Raw genomic sequence first — 19,428 nt, forward strand, 5'->3', positions numbered from 1 at the left:
GCAGAGGTGAGAAGGATTTTTGTGAACTTTGCTTGGCTCCTTAATGGGAGCACTAACACGCATGGAACGGAGAGAGACTACCGGTTCCTGATGGTCCCTGGCCACCAATGGCTATCTGACAAATTAGGGCCTGTATCCTGCTACTGCAGGGGATAGAACTAGGCAACAGCCTGAATCACCTCAGAGGAGATTTCTTCACCGAGCCTCCTGATAGAGCTAAATCTACCTAGCCCATAAACTCAGCTTTGAAGCCTCAACAGAGAAACTCACATTCTTGCCAAGAAAATGGCACAATGTATGTGTGTGTGTGTGTGTGTGTGTGTGTGTGTGTGTGTGTGTGGTGGGGGAGGGGGGCAACTGCACACAATACAAAATGCACATAGATCCTCAAAGGCTGGGAATATTATCAGAGCTGCTGGGAACAAAGCCTAAGGCCTGGCAACCCTGACAAGTTACCGTCTTCCACTAGTCCTTTGTCAGACAAAATAAAGGGACAGGTAATAAGAAAAAAACTGAGAAAGGAAATCTATTCAGTCAGGCCGCATTGGGTGCTATATGAATAGCATCTACAATGACTTCATCTGATAGCTCTCAACTGAGCACTCAGTGGGTTGCTTTTGCCTTAAAGTGGGTACCTCTAAGGACATTAGGAATCTTAGTATGTTTAGCACTCTATAGGACGTACTTTCAGTGAGCTTGAATATGGGCTAAACATTGGCCAATATTTTACTATATCCCATAGAGTATTGGTATTCTATTAGTACCACTAGGACAAAACTGTTACACATGGAACGCCCTGCGTAGTAGTAGCTCTGTCAATCTTGGGAGCAGTTCTCTGTAGTTGGATGGGTAGTATCTGCATTTTGTGAATGAAGAACTTGGGGCACAGCCAGGCTAAAGGGTGCTATGTTTTTGTTTTTGTTTTCAATCTGTAATGCTTCCCCAGGAACTCAAAAAGTAAAGGCTTAGACCAAATCTAGTGATGGGATCTTTGGTGGTAATGGGGTCTTCAAAGCTCTGACCTTATTGGTAGACTAACCTATTGATTGGCTCACACCTTAATAGGTATTAGGAGGTGGTGGAAAAATTAGGAAGTGAAGTCTCGCTGGAGGAGCTGGGCCTTTGAAGGTTGTATTTTGTCCCTGGTATCTTACTTCTTCCCTTCTTCCTCATTCACTCTCATTGTCTCCTGGCCTTGTGTTTCTCCCCCCTGTCTGGGTTCCTCCATAGACATGTTCTGCTTTACCACAGTCACCAAGCCAAATAAGCACAGACTAAGCCCTCTGAAACTGTGAGCCAAAAGAGGCTACCGTTGTTTTTCTTAGCTCCTTCTTGTCACTAAGATAGAACACTGACACAGTGCAGCTTACTGAAGGCTGCACAAGTTAATAATAGAGCCCAAGTTCAAACCCAGGTTTGTTGACTCTAGAAAAATCTACAACCATATTTCCACATAGCTGTGTTCCCCAGTCTCTATGTCAATCCATTCATCAGAGGTAAGAAAAGCTCGTGACTCTGGGTGAAAGTCATTATCATTGCAGCTCATTGGGACTATTTCCAATGTCTCGAGTGCCCACAGGGTTTTGATCCTTCATTCTTTTAGGAGATAGCCTCAGGGGTGGAATGAATAGGGGAGCAAGCATGACTCCAGCAAGCATGACTGCATATACATCAAGTGAACTGATATAAGCCACGGATTCTCCCTAAATTCCACTGAGGCCTGAGAACTCCCCAACTAAATATTCTGCCAGCACATTCTATAGGATGTTCTGCCTTCTGATCCCTGGTCCAAGCCCTCCTACCTCAGTACCTGAAGATAGAAGCAAAGTCCACCTTGAGATCCTCCTGCAGGCCTGTACTACAAAGTAGGATGTTTTCTTTGCAATTTCAAACTTCGCCTATGGACTTTGCATTTGTGAGTTTTCGTCTTCGTTTGCAAACTGCGTGGTCCATCTTCTTTCTATTTTGCCACGCTGAGGAGATGAGAAGTTGGGAGGGGAAAATATCTTTCCATATTACATCCTAAGAAGTCTTGCCAGAGTCTGTCCTGAGGCTGCTGGATGGAGGCCCAATGCTGTTCTCAGAAGCCACGTCCACAGTGAGCACGCATCTACAGATCAGGAGCCAGTGCGTGGCCCCAGCAATCCTGGACACAGAGTGACAGGCCAGCCTTCCCGGCCCTGGATAGTGCTTTGAAAGAACGTCATGTCCTTGGCCCTGACACCCCCTCTGCTGGGAAGCAGCCTATTTCCCATTCTCCACTCTCCTCCACGCCCCCACGGCATCAATTTTAATAATTACACAGGAAGTTTCTTTTCCTTAAGAAAAGATGGCCGTAGCAGTTTTCAGCTGGGTGTTGACTTTTTTTTTTTTTTTTTCGTCTTCTTTAAATTCCCAAGAGTTATGACACAAAGGGAATGAGTCACATCTTTGAGGTAGTGACTGTGCTGGAGTGCCACAGTACACAGTTCTGAAGTTCAAGTACAGGGCTGGCCTTCACGCCAGCCTCTGAGCAAGCCCCTTAATCTCCCAATGGAGGTTTGTGGGGCATTTGGGAATGAGGCTCTGGAGAGCAGGGCCCACTTCCTTCATGGCAGTGCCCTTGGAGAGGGACTTGATAGAAAGGGTTAAAGAAGCTGGAGTGAGAAAGGAGGAGAAAGTGAAAAGGGGTGAAGCCACGCCCACCAGAGTCCACAGCTTTGCCCAGGACATTGGTCAAAGATTGAGGTTACTGAGTTTTAAGAATATAACGAGAAATAGGCTCACAAATGTGGCATTGTTCAAAGCAGAATTCGAAAAAACGGCTTATCAAATAGTCTGTAGTAATTAAAATAGCAACTGTGAGCAACAATTTTTTTTTATAAAGGTAGGCTTATTTCAAAAGAGCTGGAAGACAGGATTTGAAGTGTTCTCATAACAAATAAATATTTTGAGTGATAAACATGTCAATGGCTCTTATTTGGTATTATACACTATACGCATTATTACTATTTGGTATTATACACTATATAAATTCACTGACAAACCGCACCGAACTCCCTAAGTATACACAGTTATTGTGAGAATTAAGATTCTAAAAGAACCAAAGACTACAACAGTACAAACTCCAGTTTCCCACAGCAGATAACAATGTTCCATGAAGACTTAATGCTCCCCCTAAAATACCTGGGCCTGGGCTTAGAACCTCTGCATCTGAACCCCACAACATGTTAGGTTCAGACCTTCCTATACCGAGGCTTTCCCATGCTCTTTCTATTTCTACATGATTCACCTGAAAAATGCTGCACCAATATCTTCCCTGTCTCAAAATCATTGTGAAGTTCAGATGAGGATATGGGTGCCCAGAGTGTGACGTAGTGTTTGGTGTGAATGATGCACAGGTTGATAGTTACCATCGTTACTGACCTTTTCCACTTCTCTGTCATGCGCACATGTGTCTGTTTTCCCCACAGGGGAATGTGGGCACCTGATAGCTTTTAGGCTGGCTTCGTCTTTGTGGGGCATATAGTGGTTTGACTCCTGCATTCCTTCCTCTCTGTTGGGTTCCCAGTGCGACCTGAGAAACACCTGTATTGGAGTCACCTGGGGAAACTTAGTGCCATGTCAGTTGCTGAGCGCTGGCGCAGAACCTCTGAGTCAGAAGCTGGCTGTCAGCTCTGATTCCTGCCTGGCCCCCTTCTCTCTTTCAGCTCTGCTTGGCAGCACTGCAGACAGTGTGAAGTGTTTTCTACGTGCTGTGCTGTCTACATTCCTGGGAAAACCAGGACATTTGGGGGGGGGGGCGGGAAGTGGGTGGAAATGGATCAATTAGCATAGAGTCTTTGCTTGAACTTTACCCTGGCTTTATGGAGCTTGGAGACACAGGGAAGGTTGCATTCCTCTCCGTGGAGCTGCTTAATTCATCCCCACTCTCTCAGGTCGTGCTTTTGGCTCATTCCGGCTACTTAGCTCAGTGATATTTGCTTCCAGACCGGATGGGCGACGGGAGCTGTCAACAGAAAGGTGTATTAGCTTTCGACCTGAGCCAGGTGAGCACCTCCATGGTTGCTCAACACTCGGGCCATCCAAATTTAACAGTTTGCTAGCAAGCTAGCATGTTTCTGCTGCAGGCTTGCCTCTCCTTTGTGACCATACTGTAATGGCAGCAAGTGCAAGGTGTACTCCATACAGATCAAATAGCTGAGTTAGGGACTGGAGGTTTACTTCAATTCTAAGTTTAGTATACACAGAGTCTGGGGGTTTAATCTGTAGCACCCAAACTTAACAGCAGTGACAAAAGCAGAATATACCAAACCAACAAGAACAATAGCAACAAACCAAAGCCAAAACCAACCAAAGGAAAGTCACACAAAGGAGACAAAAAAGTAAATCTAAGTTCAAATCCCAACCTGGAAATTTAGTTCTGTTACTTTTTTTAAAAAGTAGTTTTATGGATCCTCCTTTGTCTATCTGCCAAGCAGTGTGTCTAGTTGGCTGCAGGAATGGCCCCAATGATTAGCTATCCCCGTTATCTTCTGCAGATTCCAATCATACACCTGGACTTCTCTCGCTGACCTGTTAGCAGACATTTTGCCAGACGAGCGTTGAGAAAGAACTTCCAATTCTCCTGTCTCCCATCACCCAAAACGAGCTGCATCTGGGATGACTCTTTGGTTCTAAAAGTGTGATCAATGAAGCAGAATACAGCCAGGGCACTCTATCTCAGTGCCTAGATCAGACCTCTGAGCAAACCTAGTGAAAGTCCATCCAAGCTGTCTGCCTGACTGCCTTGATGTGTGGACACCAACCTAGTGTTTATGCCCTGAAGGTTTGGTTGTTAGAATGGTTTCAGTGATCTATATAATGGGGATATCAGTGATAACTCTTGAACTTTACAAGGACAGGAGCTAAATAGCATCACACGAATTACCTGGCCCATTAAAGTCCTATAAGGGAGAGGTGGTGGACACCCAGCATATCTGTCTGGCACTTCACCCACTCACTATATCTAGGGTATCTGTAGTCACCATTACAACACCTGCAACATTCGCCACCTGCAAGCCCATACTGGTAGAGATGCCATTTGCTGGACAGAGATCATGAAAAATAGCAAGGAGATGTTGAGAAACTAGGCTCTCATTTGCTGTACGAAGCTGAAGGGTCTCTTGAGTCTTATGTGATCCACTGATTAATTGGGTCTCCATATGAAAGCATGCTCATTATATTGTTCAGGAGTACACAGTCTGCTGCAGGCATCTGTTTGTGAATGCAGCATGGAGCTACAAAATTACTTGGGGTACCCGTCCTCCGCCCGCATACCTTATTCCATCTCATTTCACTCAGCCGGGAGGAATCGCTCTCCTGAGTCTTGAGGAGGAAAAACAGTAGCTCAGAGATGTTAAATGGGTGGCCAGAAGTGACAGCTAAGAATGTAGCAACATGAGCATTTAGGTCCTGTGCTACCTGACAGCAAAGCATAAATAGATTTTACTCAGGAAGAAATTCCACCTGGTGGATAGATGTCACTGCTGAATGTGTGACCAGGTTACCCATAATACCTTGTGTGATGGCCGAGACCTTGTGGGCTACTGGGTGCCACCGGGCACCTCTGAAATGCTTGGATAACCAACCTCAAATGCATTATGAGTTTACAGACCTTCGTCTGAGCATTAGAAAAGCATGCTGTCCCACACCCAAGGTACTCTGTGCTCTCATCTAAGGGAAGTCAAACAAAACTGTAAAGTATCTATGTGCCAGGATGAAGTACAAGAGCTGCTTCAAGGGTGGCATGGCCAGCCCACCCTCAAATGAGCAGAAGAGAAAAGCCCCCATCCCAGCCACCTGCTCCTAACTTCTTCCTCCTGCCTGCCAGCTCAGAGTAAGATGGGGAGATCGCCAAAGGCATTCTTAGGCTTCCGTTTTTGCTGGCACAGTGGCCAGGAAGAAACCCTGCTTGGCTGGCTGCCTTGGGCACCTGCCACCACCATCGTGTGTTTGTTTGACTGGTCATGGGGAGGAAGCAGAATGCTTCTGTTAGGCCTTGGGCATTTCAGATGCTAGAGACCAGATACTGGGACAGTCACATTCAGGGACTTTCTCTTCCCTTCCATGTGCCTCCTTCTCCCAGCTATGTGATAGGCAGATGATAGTTCTACCACTTGCTCACGTGACCCAAGGATGAAGGCAGGAGGCATGAGTGATGTACTCAGAACAGACACTGTGTTTCAGCCTTTCACTCCTAATGATGGAGCCCCCCCCCTACTTCCACCCCCACTCCTACCCAGGACACACTCAGCAATCTTATTCACATGTAGGATCTCACACAATCCCCATTTCCTTTTATTCAGGTCAGATCAGAAGGACTTCTTGGTCCTGGTGGCACACACCAGTCATTCCGATATCCAGGGAAGCTGAGGTGAAGAGACCAAGGCTCAAAACTAGCCTAGGGGACATAGTGAGACCATGTTTCCAAAACAGAATCATATCTTCTTATTCAGCTGAGGCCCTCTGATATCACTTTGTCTGCTTTTGTATAGACATTATGAGTTAGTTTTGTATCTCAGGCTGTCCTGGACTTGCTATGTGAACTTGCACTTATGCTGTACCTGTCTTTCCTTTCCAAGTGATAGGGGGTAGCCACCACATACGCTCTTCTATGGTACTTTTAGGCTTTCATTTTGTTTTGTTTTGTTTTAAAAGTGTGCTACCTAGGATTTCAGATATTCTAGGCAAGCACTCTGCCAATGAAGCTGCAACCACGGCCTTATGAATGATTGGAACACACCCAGAGTCTCATTGTAGCTCCCTTCCTGTCTCAACCAGGCAAAGAACTACTTAAGAGGTATATCTTAGACAGGAGGGTTTTATCCTTGATAGAACAACGTGGCGGTAATTAACGGTGTTGAGTGTCGACGGATGGCAAGCTTTTTACTCTGACATGGGCCTATGGCGTGAATGGCATATAGTCAATATCCCAGTTCACAGTCTGGGCAACCAAAGCTCAGTGCCTCACAAGAAGGCCCAGGGAAGGAAAGGAATGTCCGTCTCTGCCTTTAAATCCTAGCTTCTTCATTTCTGATTCTTTTGTTGAAAACAGTGTAGGAAACCTGAAATGACTCCTACACACATAGCCTGCACTCAAAGAGGCTCCGCCGGCCCATGTCTCCTGGGATCTCTCAAATCGCCCTTTGAAGCAGGACTCTATTGCCTCGGCTCACAGAGGTAGGGTGACCATCTTCAGTCTCACAGAGGTCCTACATCAAGCCGGGACTAGAGGATGAGCTCCAACCTTTTGGTCTCTCTCTGTGGGGTTTCCTATTCTGCCATCTGCCTCGTTCTGAGGACTTGATGTAGCAGGACAGGCTGTGGAGGGAAAGGAGCACCCACCCACTTGGGCTGGGTGGGCACGGGGAGCTGGCTGCCCTCTGCAGTTCAGTTCTAAGGTCTTGGAAGCTCCGTGGCCAACTTCTTTCCTATAGCCTCCTCCAGCTCTGGCTAGAACCTGGGGCTGCTGGACAGAGAAAGTCCTGGCATATCCTCTGCACACGTCCTTCATTTGCACAACATGAAGGTGCTCTGGCTCTATGCATGGTCCTGTCTCTGTACCAAGGAAGGGCTGATATGATTGCAGTTGGATCCAGATACTCCTTGCTTGTGCTCTACAGCTGGCTTCTTGTCTTCCTCTGACTGTCCCCCTCTCTGCTCTTCTTCATTTATTCCTTGAGCTCTCTAATAGCTATATGTTCTGACCCTTCATTACAAGCTATTGTATGGTTCTCTTAATCCCACCAATGTAGTTCCCATCCCAAAGAAGAAATGGAATACTACAGAGCCAGAGGCCAGGTTATCATTTTGTGCTTTTTTGTTTGTTTGTTTTAAGATTTATTTTTAACTACATGAAATGTTTTGCCTACATGTATGTATGTGTACTGTGTGCATGCCTAGTGCTCACAGAGGTCAGAGGAGAATGGTGGGTCTCCTGGAACTGGAGTTATACATGTTAGCGAGCCGCCAATGGAGGTGCCAGAACCGGAACCCTAGTCCTGCAAGACAAGCATGTGTTTTTACTTGCTGAGCCATCTTTCTAGCCCCCATAATTCGGAAAAGAGTCAGCTCTAAGTGACTTGAATCTGGGTTCTAATGTAGTAGTCCTATACCATCTGTTTCATGTGACTCCTGCTTCTCCTATTGTGACTCTGCAACAGTGGTGGTGGCACTCTCCAGGTGGGAGTTAGGACATACCAGGACCAATGCTTCATCCTTCACATCTCCTTCCCCTGGAACAGTCAACTCCTTCCATACCTAGAAATGAAGTTCTTAGGTGAGGGAATCCTCTGCTAGAGGAACACTTGGCCTCAGCCAGGAGTCCTAACTTGTAACATCCTACCTGCCCATACATGATGTTCTTAGTGTCCGTACTGCCCTTACTGCTCCTGAAGGTAAGTCACCTGCAGGGTCACGTCCTATGGTGGCATCAGGAGGGGAGATATTTGATCGAGTTAGTGTCATGGAACACTAATTTGTTTTGATCCACAACAGACCTTCAGCTGACCTACCTGATCCTGGTAGGGATGTCTGAGGGAAGCTAACCCAGAGGGACTCCTGGCTGGGCCCTGGGTGCTCCTATGACTGGTGTAGCAGTCATGAAGGATGGAAAGAGACCCATGTGAGGAAATTTCTGGAATGTATAGACACCTAAAGGAGTTCCTTCAATGTCTTGCAAACAGGTTTGCTCTTGGACTGAGCAAGTAGCCTCTACTGGTTAAGTGAGTCATTCACAAAGCCTTGGATTTAATCCAGACACTAAGTAAACCCAGGGGATATCACATGACTATAAGCCCAGACCGTAGGAGGTGGAGAGAGAAGGATCCGAAGTTCAAGGCCATCCTCTGCTATGTAGTGAGTTCGAGTCAACCTTAGATTCCCAGAGGCACTGTTTAGAACCACATAAGTAAGGGACTAGAGGGATGGCTCTGTGGATGAGAGCACTGACTGCTTTTCCACAAGTCCTGAGTTCAATTCTCAGTAACCATAGGGTGGCTCACAACCATCTGTAATGGGATCTGACTCCCTCTTCTGCTGTGTCTGAAGACAGTGACAGTGTAATAAAAAAAAAAAAAAAAGAAAAGAAAAGAAAGTAGAACCAAATAAATATTATTGCCACCCCTCAAGGAGAAAACGAAAAAGAAAAGGAAACAGAACAAGAAAGGTTTGCTCTCTGCTGACTTCTACCTACCTCACAGCTCAGACCTCCTCACAGCTTTCTCACCAGCTATGGCCTCCTGTTCACATTCTGTCTCCCTCCTGTGGGCAGAGAATGCCCAACGCAGATAGCACCTTGTACACGCCTCCCCTCCTCCCCCTCTTACTTTGTGACTCTTGTTTCCTGCCCTCTGTCCCCGCCATGGACTTCTGCCAGCTTAGCCCACAGTGGCCTCCCTTTGTTTAAGCATCTTGGTTTCAGGCAGACTTAGCCAGCCTCTTCATTCACCCTTTAGAAGTCCTGACAGGCAGCCAACCAAGCTGGCCAATCATGAAGGTTGGGTATCAGGGTCCTGGTAGCTGCTTCCTGTCTTGGTGGCTTCCCACACCTGGATACCCTGAGGCCCTGGACAGAAATGCCCAGATATTCACCTCAGCTGGCATGAACATACCATCTGGGGCTGCTGGCTGGGGCTGTTCCCATAGTCTTGATCCTTTCTGGGAACTACTCCTTCCATGAGTAAACCCTCTCTCTTCTCTTACCCACGCCATTCAGTCCACAGCCTGTCTCCACCAAGGATCTCTGGCAGTGGGAATGTAATGAGCTGGCTGGGTTCTGTGACTGTGAGGAGACAAGGATGCCTCATTTTCCTCTTCTGTACATGGACATTCACCCAGTACATTGATTGACACTAGCGATGGACAAAGAGGTACTATGGGCTAGGCCAGTATAAGCATTCTACAAAGAACAGCAGCTGGCAATGCTACTCTATGTGAGTTCTACAGTGATACTGTATCATCCTAGGTGTCGCATGGTGCATCATCGCATAGAAAGAAATGGTCAAGAGCATAGGAAACAGTACAGAAGCTCCGCTGCACTCTCTAGATCCTTGTTGTGCTCCCAGTCAGAGATCCAGCTGAGAAAAGGAAGTAGAACTTCCATTCTTACTGTTTAACTTAAAAAAAAAAAAGCAGTAAATACTCATTCTATAATTTAGGAAATTCAGACAAGCAAGAACAAAACTTTGTTGTTGTTGTTGTTGTTGTTTGTTTTTTGAGACAGGGTTTCTCTGTATAGCCCTGGCTGTCCTGGAACTCACTTTGTAGACCAGGCTGGCCTCGAACTCAGAAATCCACCTGCCTCTGCCTCCCAAGTGCTGGGATTAAAGGTGTGCGTCACCATGCCCGGCAGAACAAAACTTTTAAGAAACACATTTGCTAATATATGTAGTCACGGGCACAAAGATACACACATGCACTATCTATAGTGGGGGAGGTGTGTGTGTGTATGTGTGTGTGTGTGTGTGTGTGTGTGTGTGTATGTGTGTATGTGTGTATGTGTGTGCGTAATCATTTCTGTATTTATTGTCACTTCAGACATGTATATCACTCATTTAATAGTCTTATTCCATGTGATGTGGATCTCATACGTGTTTATAAAAAATAAGAAATGAGCTCCTGTGTTAGAGCCTGGTTTGCCATTTGACCTTAGGTGATTTTTTTTTTCTTATCTATAAATGTTTCTTCTATGTGGAAAATGTGACAGCCAATAGACTTTCCTTATCCATCTAACTGATAAAGCAGATGCTGTGATATACATCTTCAAGATTTTCAGGGTGATTAGAGGAATAGCTGACACCCAGAATTTCTCCATGAAGGTCTCTGGGGTTCCCAGAGGCAGATTCAGCAAGCATCTGAGTTCTAGGAAGTTCCCCATTCCCTTTTTTGACACTTAATGCAAATGGGTATCTGTTCTACTAGGAGCTATGAACATAGAATGCGGTAGTTACCTTTCTATTACTGTGATAAAATACCATGACCAAAGCAACGCAGAGGAAATAGCATATATTGGGGCCTACGGTTCTAGAGGGTGAGAGTCCATCTGCGGTGGCACAGCAAAGGCAGGGACAGGATATGAAGGATCACATTTCGATCTGCAAACACAATGAGAAGGGGTACGGGGAGCTAGAAATGACTCAGGTCCCTTTACTCTCAAAGCTTACTAATGACACACTTCCTTCAAAAGTCCAAACCTCATAAATGTCCCCCAAACTGCACCAGGAGACCAAGCATTCAAATGCCTCAGGTCATGGGGACTATTTCTCATTCAAACCACCATAGATGTTCTGAGCCCTTTCCGGCCCAATTTCTTGCAGAATTCCTCATGTAATACAACATAGCCTTTCACTAGCATATGCTTCAGTGATGGTTATCTTAGAACCCCTTGGCCCCAACCTGCCTGGGACTAAGTATGGCACTTGTGAACTTGGGCCTGTGGAAGGATGCTGCACTCTCCCTTCGGGCCCTCTTGAACTCATTTGTCCCAGTCAGAAGGTTAAGTTTCCTTAAGCCATCACATTGCCAGTGATCTGCCAGCCACTGCTGGTCTAGGAGCTGCTTGAATGTCAGCTCCTGCCTGGCACACCTGGAATAGGCACACTTCAGCTGTTGCAAGGCAGAGCCTGTGGCTGGGATAGCACCTGGAGCCGTTGTGAAGCCTAATACCTCCCCCCTTGACTCTTCCTGGATCCAGTGGCAGGTGGCTGGTGGTTGGTGGCTGGCAGCTGGCAGCTGGTGCCTGGTGGCTGGCAGCGTATACGGGGTTGGCATACCTGCCAGCTGGGTCTTTGATCATGATGGCGCTGTCCACCCAGCCCAGCACATTAGAGAACACAAAAGCTTCAAAAAGCCGCACAAAGAACCACCAAGGAATTGCAGGAAGTATGTCTGTTGTTTCCTGGCTACAAGTCTGGAGTGTGGGAGGATCCTTGGCATGGGTGACTGGTAGCATGGCAGTTGTGGACACAGCACTGACCTTGAAATTCAGCAGAGCCTTTGGCCTTTTGGAAGCCTCTGCTGCTCACACTGTACACTGACTTAAGGGCAAGTTACTCAGAGTAAATTGGTGCAGTTCAAATACCTATCAAGTGTGTTTCTTTAAGAACAACAGCAATAACTAGAAGCAGCAGGTAATATTTATTGAGCATTTGTTGTGACTTGGAGTCCCAGAGTCCCAATACCTGGGCTTAACTTAAACCTTTCCAAACACCAGGTTCACCTGTATTCTGTAAAGACAAGACAGCGGTCATTTCCTTGTCATGGTGGCTATGAACTGTGAATGAAAAGGTCTCCAAACACTGCCATGTCTCCCTGACAAGAGAAGATCCTGTGGTTTAACCCACTGATATCCAACACATCCAACAGTAGCATGCTCTCTACTGTATCCCGTTCCTTCCTCTGCAGAACACTTTATGTTATATACATGGATCTGTCAATGTAAGGTTCTGACATGAGTTGCTAGGATGATCAAGTCCTGGTCAGTACCAAGTTAAAAAAAAAAACTATATAAAAGCTATATTAGGGGACAGCTGTGGCTTTTGTAGAAAAGAAGGTTCTGGTGCTATGACCTGCAGATGCCCATGTGGAAGTCTTCAGATGAAGACTTTCTCATGGAGTAAACATACTCTGTTGTTTGACCATGTGGACTTGGTTCAAAATGCCCATGGATGCTCCTTTGGGTACCAGGCTTCAGTGGGAGTCCCAAGCCCATGTCTTTATTTGAGCATGAGCAGTACTGATGCTTACCTAGTCTTATTCTTTCCTTGCCCCCTGCCTGGACCGTCTCTGGTTACAAGGATGCTGCAGTGGGAAGCGGTATGACCGTTACCTTTATGGGACTGAGACCAACTAAGGGGAGGCTGAGGAGGCTGCAGTGAAGTTATTGTTGGGACTGTGGGCTAAGATGGAAGATAACATGTTAACAAACTCAAGTGCGGAGGTCTCAGAAGTAAAATTGCCTGGTTAGTAATTATATCACCCTTCTGTTGACCATGCATATCTCACTTGGATCCGTTTTGAAAAGGAAAGATAAATTTCCTTTTCTCCTCAGTGTCTTCAGCCAAGGGATGAGAACAGCGCATGCTGCTGCTGCTGATTCTGTGTGCTCAGGGCCCTTCTGTGGAGGAGCAGGAGAATAGGTGAGTGTAGAGAGGAGCTGAGCCTTGCTTGCTGGGAGTTTGGCTGGGCTACCCCAAGCCCCTCTTCATGGTCATGGCAATCTTTCTTCCCCTTGGCCTCTTGTCAAATGCATTTCTTCCTCTCTGACTTGGTTGTGTGCAATTCTTCTGAGCATCGGTGTATGAAATCGTGGCTGCACAGTTCATAGCAGTTCTAGGTCACCTGCTTAGGTTTTCACCTCCTTTCTTCCCCTGACCCGATCATCTTTCTCTCTGATCTTTCCTTAGCTGGCCTCTCAACTCTTTTCCCCCTTCTCAATGCAGTTCAGAGAATAATCTGCATTACCGCCTGCTTTAGACATGTGCCAAATTCAAACATATCACCCTGTCTCCCTAATCCATTGTGGTACTCTATCCCCTCTATTGTCCCCATGTTAGTGTCCGCCACCCACCTTTGGACCAGAATTCTAAGATATCTTGTGAGCACTCCATATCTTCCAGATTAGGTAGGTTTCCGGAAATGGCCTGTCTGGGTGAGTTAAGATAGACACTTGGGGAGGAGACACATAGTCTAAAAGAACAAAAAGGTAGCAACTCAAGGAGGAGACAGGGCAGGGTAAGAAGTTTCCTTCTGCTCTCATTGAGACAATGTTAACCAGGCTATTGTCTTGCAGGTGGACTGGAAGCAGCTGGCTCACTTTGCAGGATGTTGGAACCCCCAGACTGCTGTAGATATGGAAAGAAGACACTGAGTGGTGGGGAAGGCATGGGGAGATGCTCTGAGGTTCGGAATGAGTCCCCAGTATGCAGCCGACTGGTGGTTGGGATGCCAAGTGTTGGGGAGAAAAGGGTTAATCTCGAGCAGCTAGAAACCCGAGTTGCTACTTAGAATCGGAGAGGAGAGTTTGGCTGTTTATTTTGTTCATCTTTCAAGTAAGGGGTGGAATTCTTATGTCTGAAACTCTAGTGAGAGGGTCCAATGGAAATGAATATTTGTGCAGAGGAAGAATCACTGTGTTTGCATCTGCTCTAAAGTGATCACCTATCACCTTAGCTGGGGCAGGGGACCCAGACATTGATGAAATACCGATTTAGGTGTCTTGGGAGAAAGGAGACTATTTGTACGCTGTATATTTTTTTGTTTGTTTGTTTTTCATTTTTGGTTTTGAGATTCTCCCACACGAGTTCAATGCATTTTGATTTCACCCTCCTCCCTTACTCCCTACATATCCCACTTTCAAATTCATATCCTCATTTTCTGTTATTTTTGTTATAACTATGATTAGTGGTGCACATATACTCTGCTGTAGGGCCCCCACCGGGGTGTGATCAACCTATCAGAGGGCTTATTCCTGGAGGGAACTGACCCTTCCATCAATAGCAGTTGACTGCCCTTAGCTGTTCAACCTAGATCTGGGCTAGGTGAGATCTTCCCCAATCCATGCTGGGATTTTGACCAGTGTGGGTCTGTGCAGTCCTTATAGCCATAGGTGCTTAATGTTCTTGGGTGCCGCACCTCTGTCATGTCCAGAAGAAACTATTTGGCAGCAGAATTTCTGGTCCTCTGGCTCTTACAAGGTTTTTGCTCCTTCTTCTGTGATGGGGATGAGTTACAGAAGCCCCATGGTCACTTATTCTGTGGATGTTGACCTGTTGGGGATAAACTACTGCACACAGCAAAAAGAAGCTGTTTTGACAAGGCCTGAGAGTTGCACTCTACAAAGCTAGGGATAAGTATGTAGGAGCCAGATGAAAATGCTATCGTTCCATTGGGTACTTCTTGCTGTTTTGATGATGATTGTAATTCACAGGGCTTACAGCTGGTTAGACCTGTTGATAACTTTTAGCTTCTGGCAGCATTCATAGCATCTTCCAGCACTCTAAGAGCTACCCACCCACAAAGAGGCTTCCAGGTCAGTGCCAACATGATTTCTTCACGGCCCTGACTGAACTGTGTGGTGTCTTCAGCAATAGACTCTTCAACAAAGAGCAATGAGATAGCAGCCTATATTTTTTTTGGGGGGGGGGTCTCTTGAACCCCCTTGGTGGTTGTCATTGTTGATGCTTTGAGAAAGGTCTTGATGTGTCATATAGGATGATTGATTGCAAGCATGCATCCCCTCTGTGAGCCAACGTGTTTCTTCATTTAGATGAATACAGACTGAGTGAAGTTTGTGACTTTTCATGGTGTGGCCCGTGGGCCTGTTCCTATCAGTTGTAGGCTTTAAGAGAACAGACTAACGTTCTCTGTGGCAAAGGAAAGTGGGAGTCCTGACTCCATGCCACCTGCAGACTTCAACTGCCTGCTTATCTGCCTTGCAAATTCTGGGCCTGGGAGTTTTCATGATTATGTAAGCCAACACCCCCCTCCTCTCCGTCCTCCTCGGTCCTCTGACTCTCTCACACAAACACACCCTCTGGGAAATAGTAAATCCACGGAACAAAGAGATTAACTTGAATGCCTGAAATGTGTGCAGAAATGAATATGATTTGATTGCATGTAGAAGCCTCCAACTTAAAGCTTTCAGGCTGGGTGTGATCACCCTGTAGTCAAGAAAGGACAGAGAAAAGCTATCATGCTAGTTCTCTCTTCAGGCTTGCCCCCCCCCACCCTCTCCCCCCACTTGCTGATCACTTACTACAAGTCTACCCATTGCTCAGGGTTGCCTTTTCCTGAAGCCAGGGCCATTTATCTTCTTTCATTGTTTTCTGGCAGCTTGGGATGTGATCCTGGCAGGCTTTCCTATTTGTTGTTGGATGCCCCATGGTCCCCACATCAAAGTCCCTTTGGGTCCCAGGCAGCAAAAAAAAAAAACATCCAGGAATTCTTTTCCTATGTCAGGCATTGATTGTTCCAGCATCTTTCTTCCAGGCCATTGGCAGTTCCTTTACCCTGCAGCCTCTTGAAGCCACTTAGTGTCTCTTCATACTGAGTAATCCCATTTATTCAACGTGTGCGGCTTCCGTACTGGCAAGCGTGAGTAAAAATAGTTCTGCAGCCCCAAGGGACAGGGTCATTTGAACTTAGTGACTCTCAAAACACTTGGTGTGAATAATGGAAAGCACAGGCGCATCGATGGATTCCTCTCAACCCTCCTTGTTCCTTGTTTGCTTGGTAAAGCAGAGTTCTTAGCCCATAGTTTTCCAAGAATGTGTAGGTGGATTGCTGGGGACAATTGATTTTTTTTTTTTTTAAGAGAAGTATTGTTCCTTTGCATGTGGAAATGGTGAAGCAAAGAATAATATTGAGCAAGAGTCATTCTGATGACCAGGCCCTGGCTAATAGCAGAGACAGTGTTGCAATGTGTTTGGGCCATTGAGTGCTGCAGGTTGAGCTGTCCTAGCTGAAATGCTTAGGAACACAAGTCCCGGGGATATCAGGGTTTTTTTTTTCCCCCTCCTAATGCTATGGATGCCTAGAAATAGCTTCAAACTGGGACCCTAAACCTTTATGTTTTGTATATTTCCAATACACATGGCCTGATGGTAATATTATGTAACATTTTTAGTGATTTGTATATGCAACGAAGTTTATGATGAGTGTTTTCCATTTGAGCTATCATGTTGGCCCTCAACCAATTTTGTATTTTGGAACATTTTAGGTCTGGGGTGTAGGGGTAGGGAATACTGCTGCTTTTTTTCTTTCTTTTTTTTTTTTTTTTAATTAAGAAAAACACTGGATCTTTTTTTCTTCTTCTTCTTCTTCTTCTCATTTTTCTTTTTCTTTAAAAGAACAAAAAACCCAACAAACAAAAATCCCGAAGCAAAAACCCTTTTAGGTGTAGTTACAAATATTTTAGGTATCAGAGAGGGGACCCTATAACAGAAAAGCACCCCAAGATGTTCTTCTCATCTTCTCCACTGAGGGAGACAACCAGTACACCTAGGTTAGGCAGTCACATCCTTTTCTCTTGGAAAAAGGAAGAACCTAAAGACAAAGAAACTGTGAACGGATTGTGTGTGTGTGTGTGTGTGTGCGTGTGTGTGTGTGTGTGCGCGCGCGCGCGTGTGTAAAAGTCACTGCTATAAATCTAAACAAGGCTTATTTTTATGTTTGTTTGTCTTGTTTGTTTTTGAAAAAGTTCTAAAACAACAGGAAGGAAAACACATGGAAAGAAAGCCCTGGTGGAGATCTGGTTAACTGTGGAAGAGAGGCCCTTTGTAAAGAGAATATAAAATGCACTGGACCCCTTCCCCAGGCAGGCAGGACCCATTCCCGCCGCCTCCATTCACCCTCTCAGCCACCCTCCGTTCTCATGCCCTGTCACCCTTCTGCAATCCTTTTAAACCCCGCTCTTGTGATGTCACGCCGATCCTCCTTCGCCCCCGCTGCCGGAGAGAGCTACTTGGTGTCCAGTTTGGCCATCTCCTGCACGTAGATGCCGATGCTCTCGCTGTCGAAGAGCAGGAAGTACACATTCTTCAGCGAGGACGAGCCCGAGTCGTCCTCGAAGTGAGCCGAGATGGCCTTGAGGGTCACCTGGGCGGCCTGGGGAAGCAGTTTCTGCCACTGGGGAACGGTGGGAAGGCGACGGATTTAAGCTTCTTATCCTCAGCTGCAGACAGGCAGTTTTTGATGGTCTCTTCCAGCTGTTCTTCACATTTGTCAGAGCCCCACCGGGGGATGTGACAGTGGATGACAAATTTGGCTGCGAGTCCACTGGATTGGCTGACGGCAGCTTCAGCGATTTCTAAAGGGCCTTGGGACTTGCGAAGCTCCTTTACTGTTTCCAAGAACTCTTTACCCCCAGCCTTTTCCAAGGCTTTCCCTATCTCTTCCTTGAGGTCGATCTCAGCTGTGGTTGGATGGACGATGCCCTCCACCCTCATGGAGCCAATATGGCTGATGTCACTCTGGGTCAGGGATAGCTTCTGCCCCAGAACGTGGCTCTTCGAAGACAAGATGGTGAAGCCATCCCCCGGCACATCCTCCGAGGTGGAATTTGATGTTCCTTCTTTATTGCTGTCCTTTGCTTTAGACTTCTTCGACGTCCCTGGCTTGGTGGCCTTGGATTTCTTAGCCCCCTTCTTGCCTGATGTGGCCTTCCTTCCTCTTTTCTCTGGGGGTGGGAGAGGATTGTCTCTGACTTGCCTTTGGTCCCTCTTCTTGGCCAGCAGTTCGTGGAGAATTCTCGGCAGGACACCCCCACTGGCGATAGTCACTCCTTTCAGTAGCTGGTTGAGTTCCTGGTCGTTGGCAACGGCCAGCAGGATGTGTCTGGGGGCTATCCGGGCCTTCTTGTTGTCCCTCGCAGCGTTCCTGGCCAACTCCAGGATTTCCGCTGCTAGGTACTCAGTGACCGCAGCCATGTAGACCTGAGCACCTACGCTGATCCTGTACTTGAAGGTTCCCTTTTTCAGGTAGCGCATCAACCGGCCTACTGGAAAGATGACTCCGGCCTTGGCTGACTGGGACAGCTTGGACATTTTCTTCTTCCCGCTCCGGCCTGACATCTTGCCTCGATTTTCCTCTTAGCTTGCTGACAGAGTGGTCTCTTGGCACTTACACAATACTGGTGCTGTGCTGCGGGCTCCGGGCGACCGGTGGCCTAGTGAGCTCCAATCCCGGCCGCAGGTTCGGCCCGCGTGCCACCGGTGCTGGGCAGGACCCTGCCTTTCTTGGGGTTGTATCTGTGCGTGTCAATGGCGGCGAGCAGCAGTACTCCCGGCCTCGGATAGTAGGGGGTGGGGTGGGGGGAGGGAGAAGGGATTCCTCCCTCTTCCCCACATAACCACCTCTAGGAGCTGGTGCTTTCTTGAATGCATCACTCCTCCCAGAATTGGACTTTGCGCTGGACCCAGGATAAGCAAGCCTTAAGGCCTTGCTGTAGTTGACGATTCCATGGACCGTTTCTTTCTCCGACTGTAGTTGCTTAGGATGGGGAAGGGCAGCGGCTCAGCAGTTGGTAGAGACCTCAGTCTTCTTAAAGCTTATTGAGTTGATTCTGGTTCAGGTTATGGGATAATCCAGGCAAGTCTCTAACCTGTCTGAGCAGGAGGAGCTTGACCAGGTAGTTCCTAGGACACAGTTTTGGTCCTCTTGAAAGGGGTATTGTATTGGGGGATGGGGGTGGGGACTGAAAACATGTCCTTTTCATTTTACCTTTGCTTGTAGTGCGAAATATTTACATTTTGTAATGCAACAAAATGTGCGTTGGGTGAGAGGCCAATGCCCTGGGAGCTTAGTTGTGACTCAGTGTTGTCCTTCACAGATCACCGCCAACCCCAGCTATGGATGAGGGAAGCCTCTTTGACTCATTAGGGTTTTGGAAGCAGAACAAGGGTTGTCAGG

At 46.8% G+C, this 19,428-nt stretch overlaps 1 long non-coding RNA gene and 1 pseudogene across 4 annotated transcripts in view; one reads left to right on the forward strand and one right to left on the reverse strand.

Annotated features, from left to right (window-relative positions):
* The window catches only part of Pvt1 (Pvt1 oncogene), a 222,230-nt gene that overhangs the window by 162,757 nt on the left and 40,045 nt on the right, over positions 1-19,428 (forward strand). The gene's annotated exons all lie outside the window — the stretch shown is intronic.
* Macroh2a3 (macroH2A.3 histone) lies at positions 16,799-18,709 on the reverse strand (annotated as a pseudogene). The gene has a single exon (NR_003523.1). The product of NR_003523.1 is annotated as a macroH2A.3 histone (transcript).

This window comes from Mus musculus, chromosome 15 (genome assembly GCF_000001635.26).
Source record: "Mus musculus strain C57BL/6J chromosome 15, GRCm38.p6 C57BL/6J".
In the NCBI taxonomy this organism is placed as follows: Eukaryota; Metazoa; Chordata; class Mammalia; order Rodentia; family Muridae; genus Mus; species Mus musculus.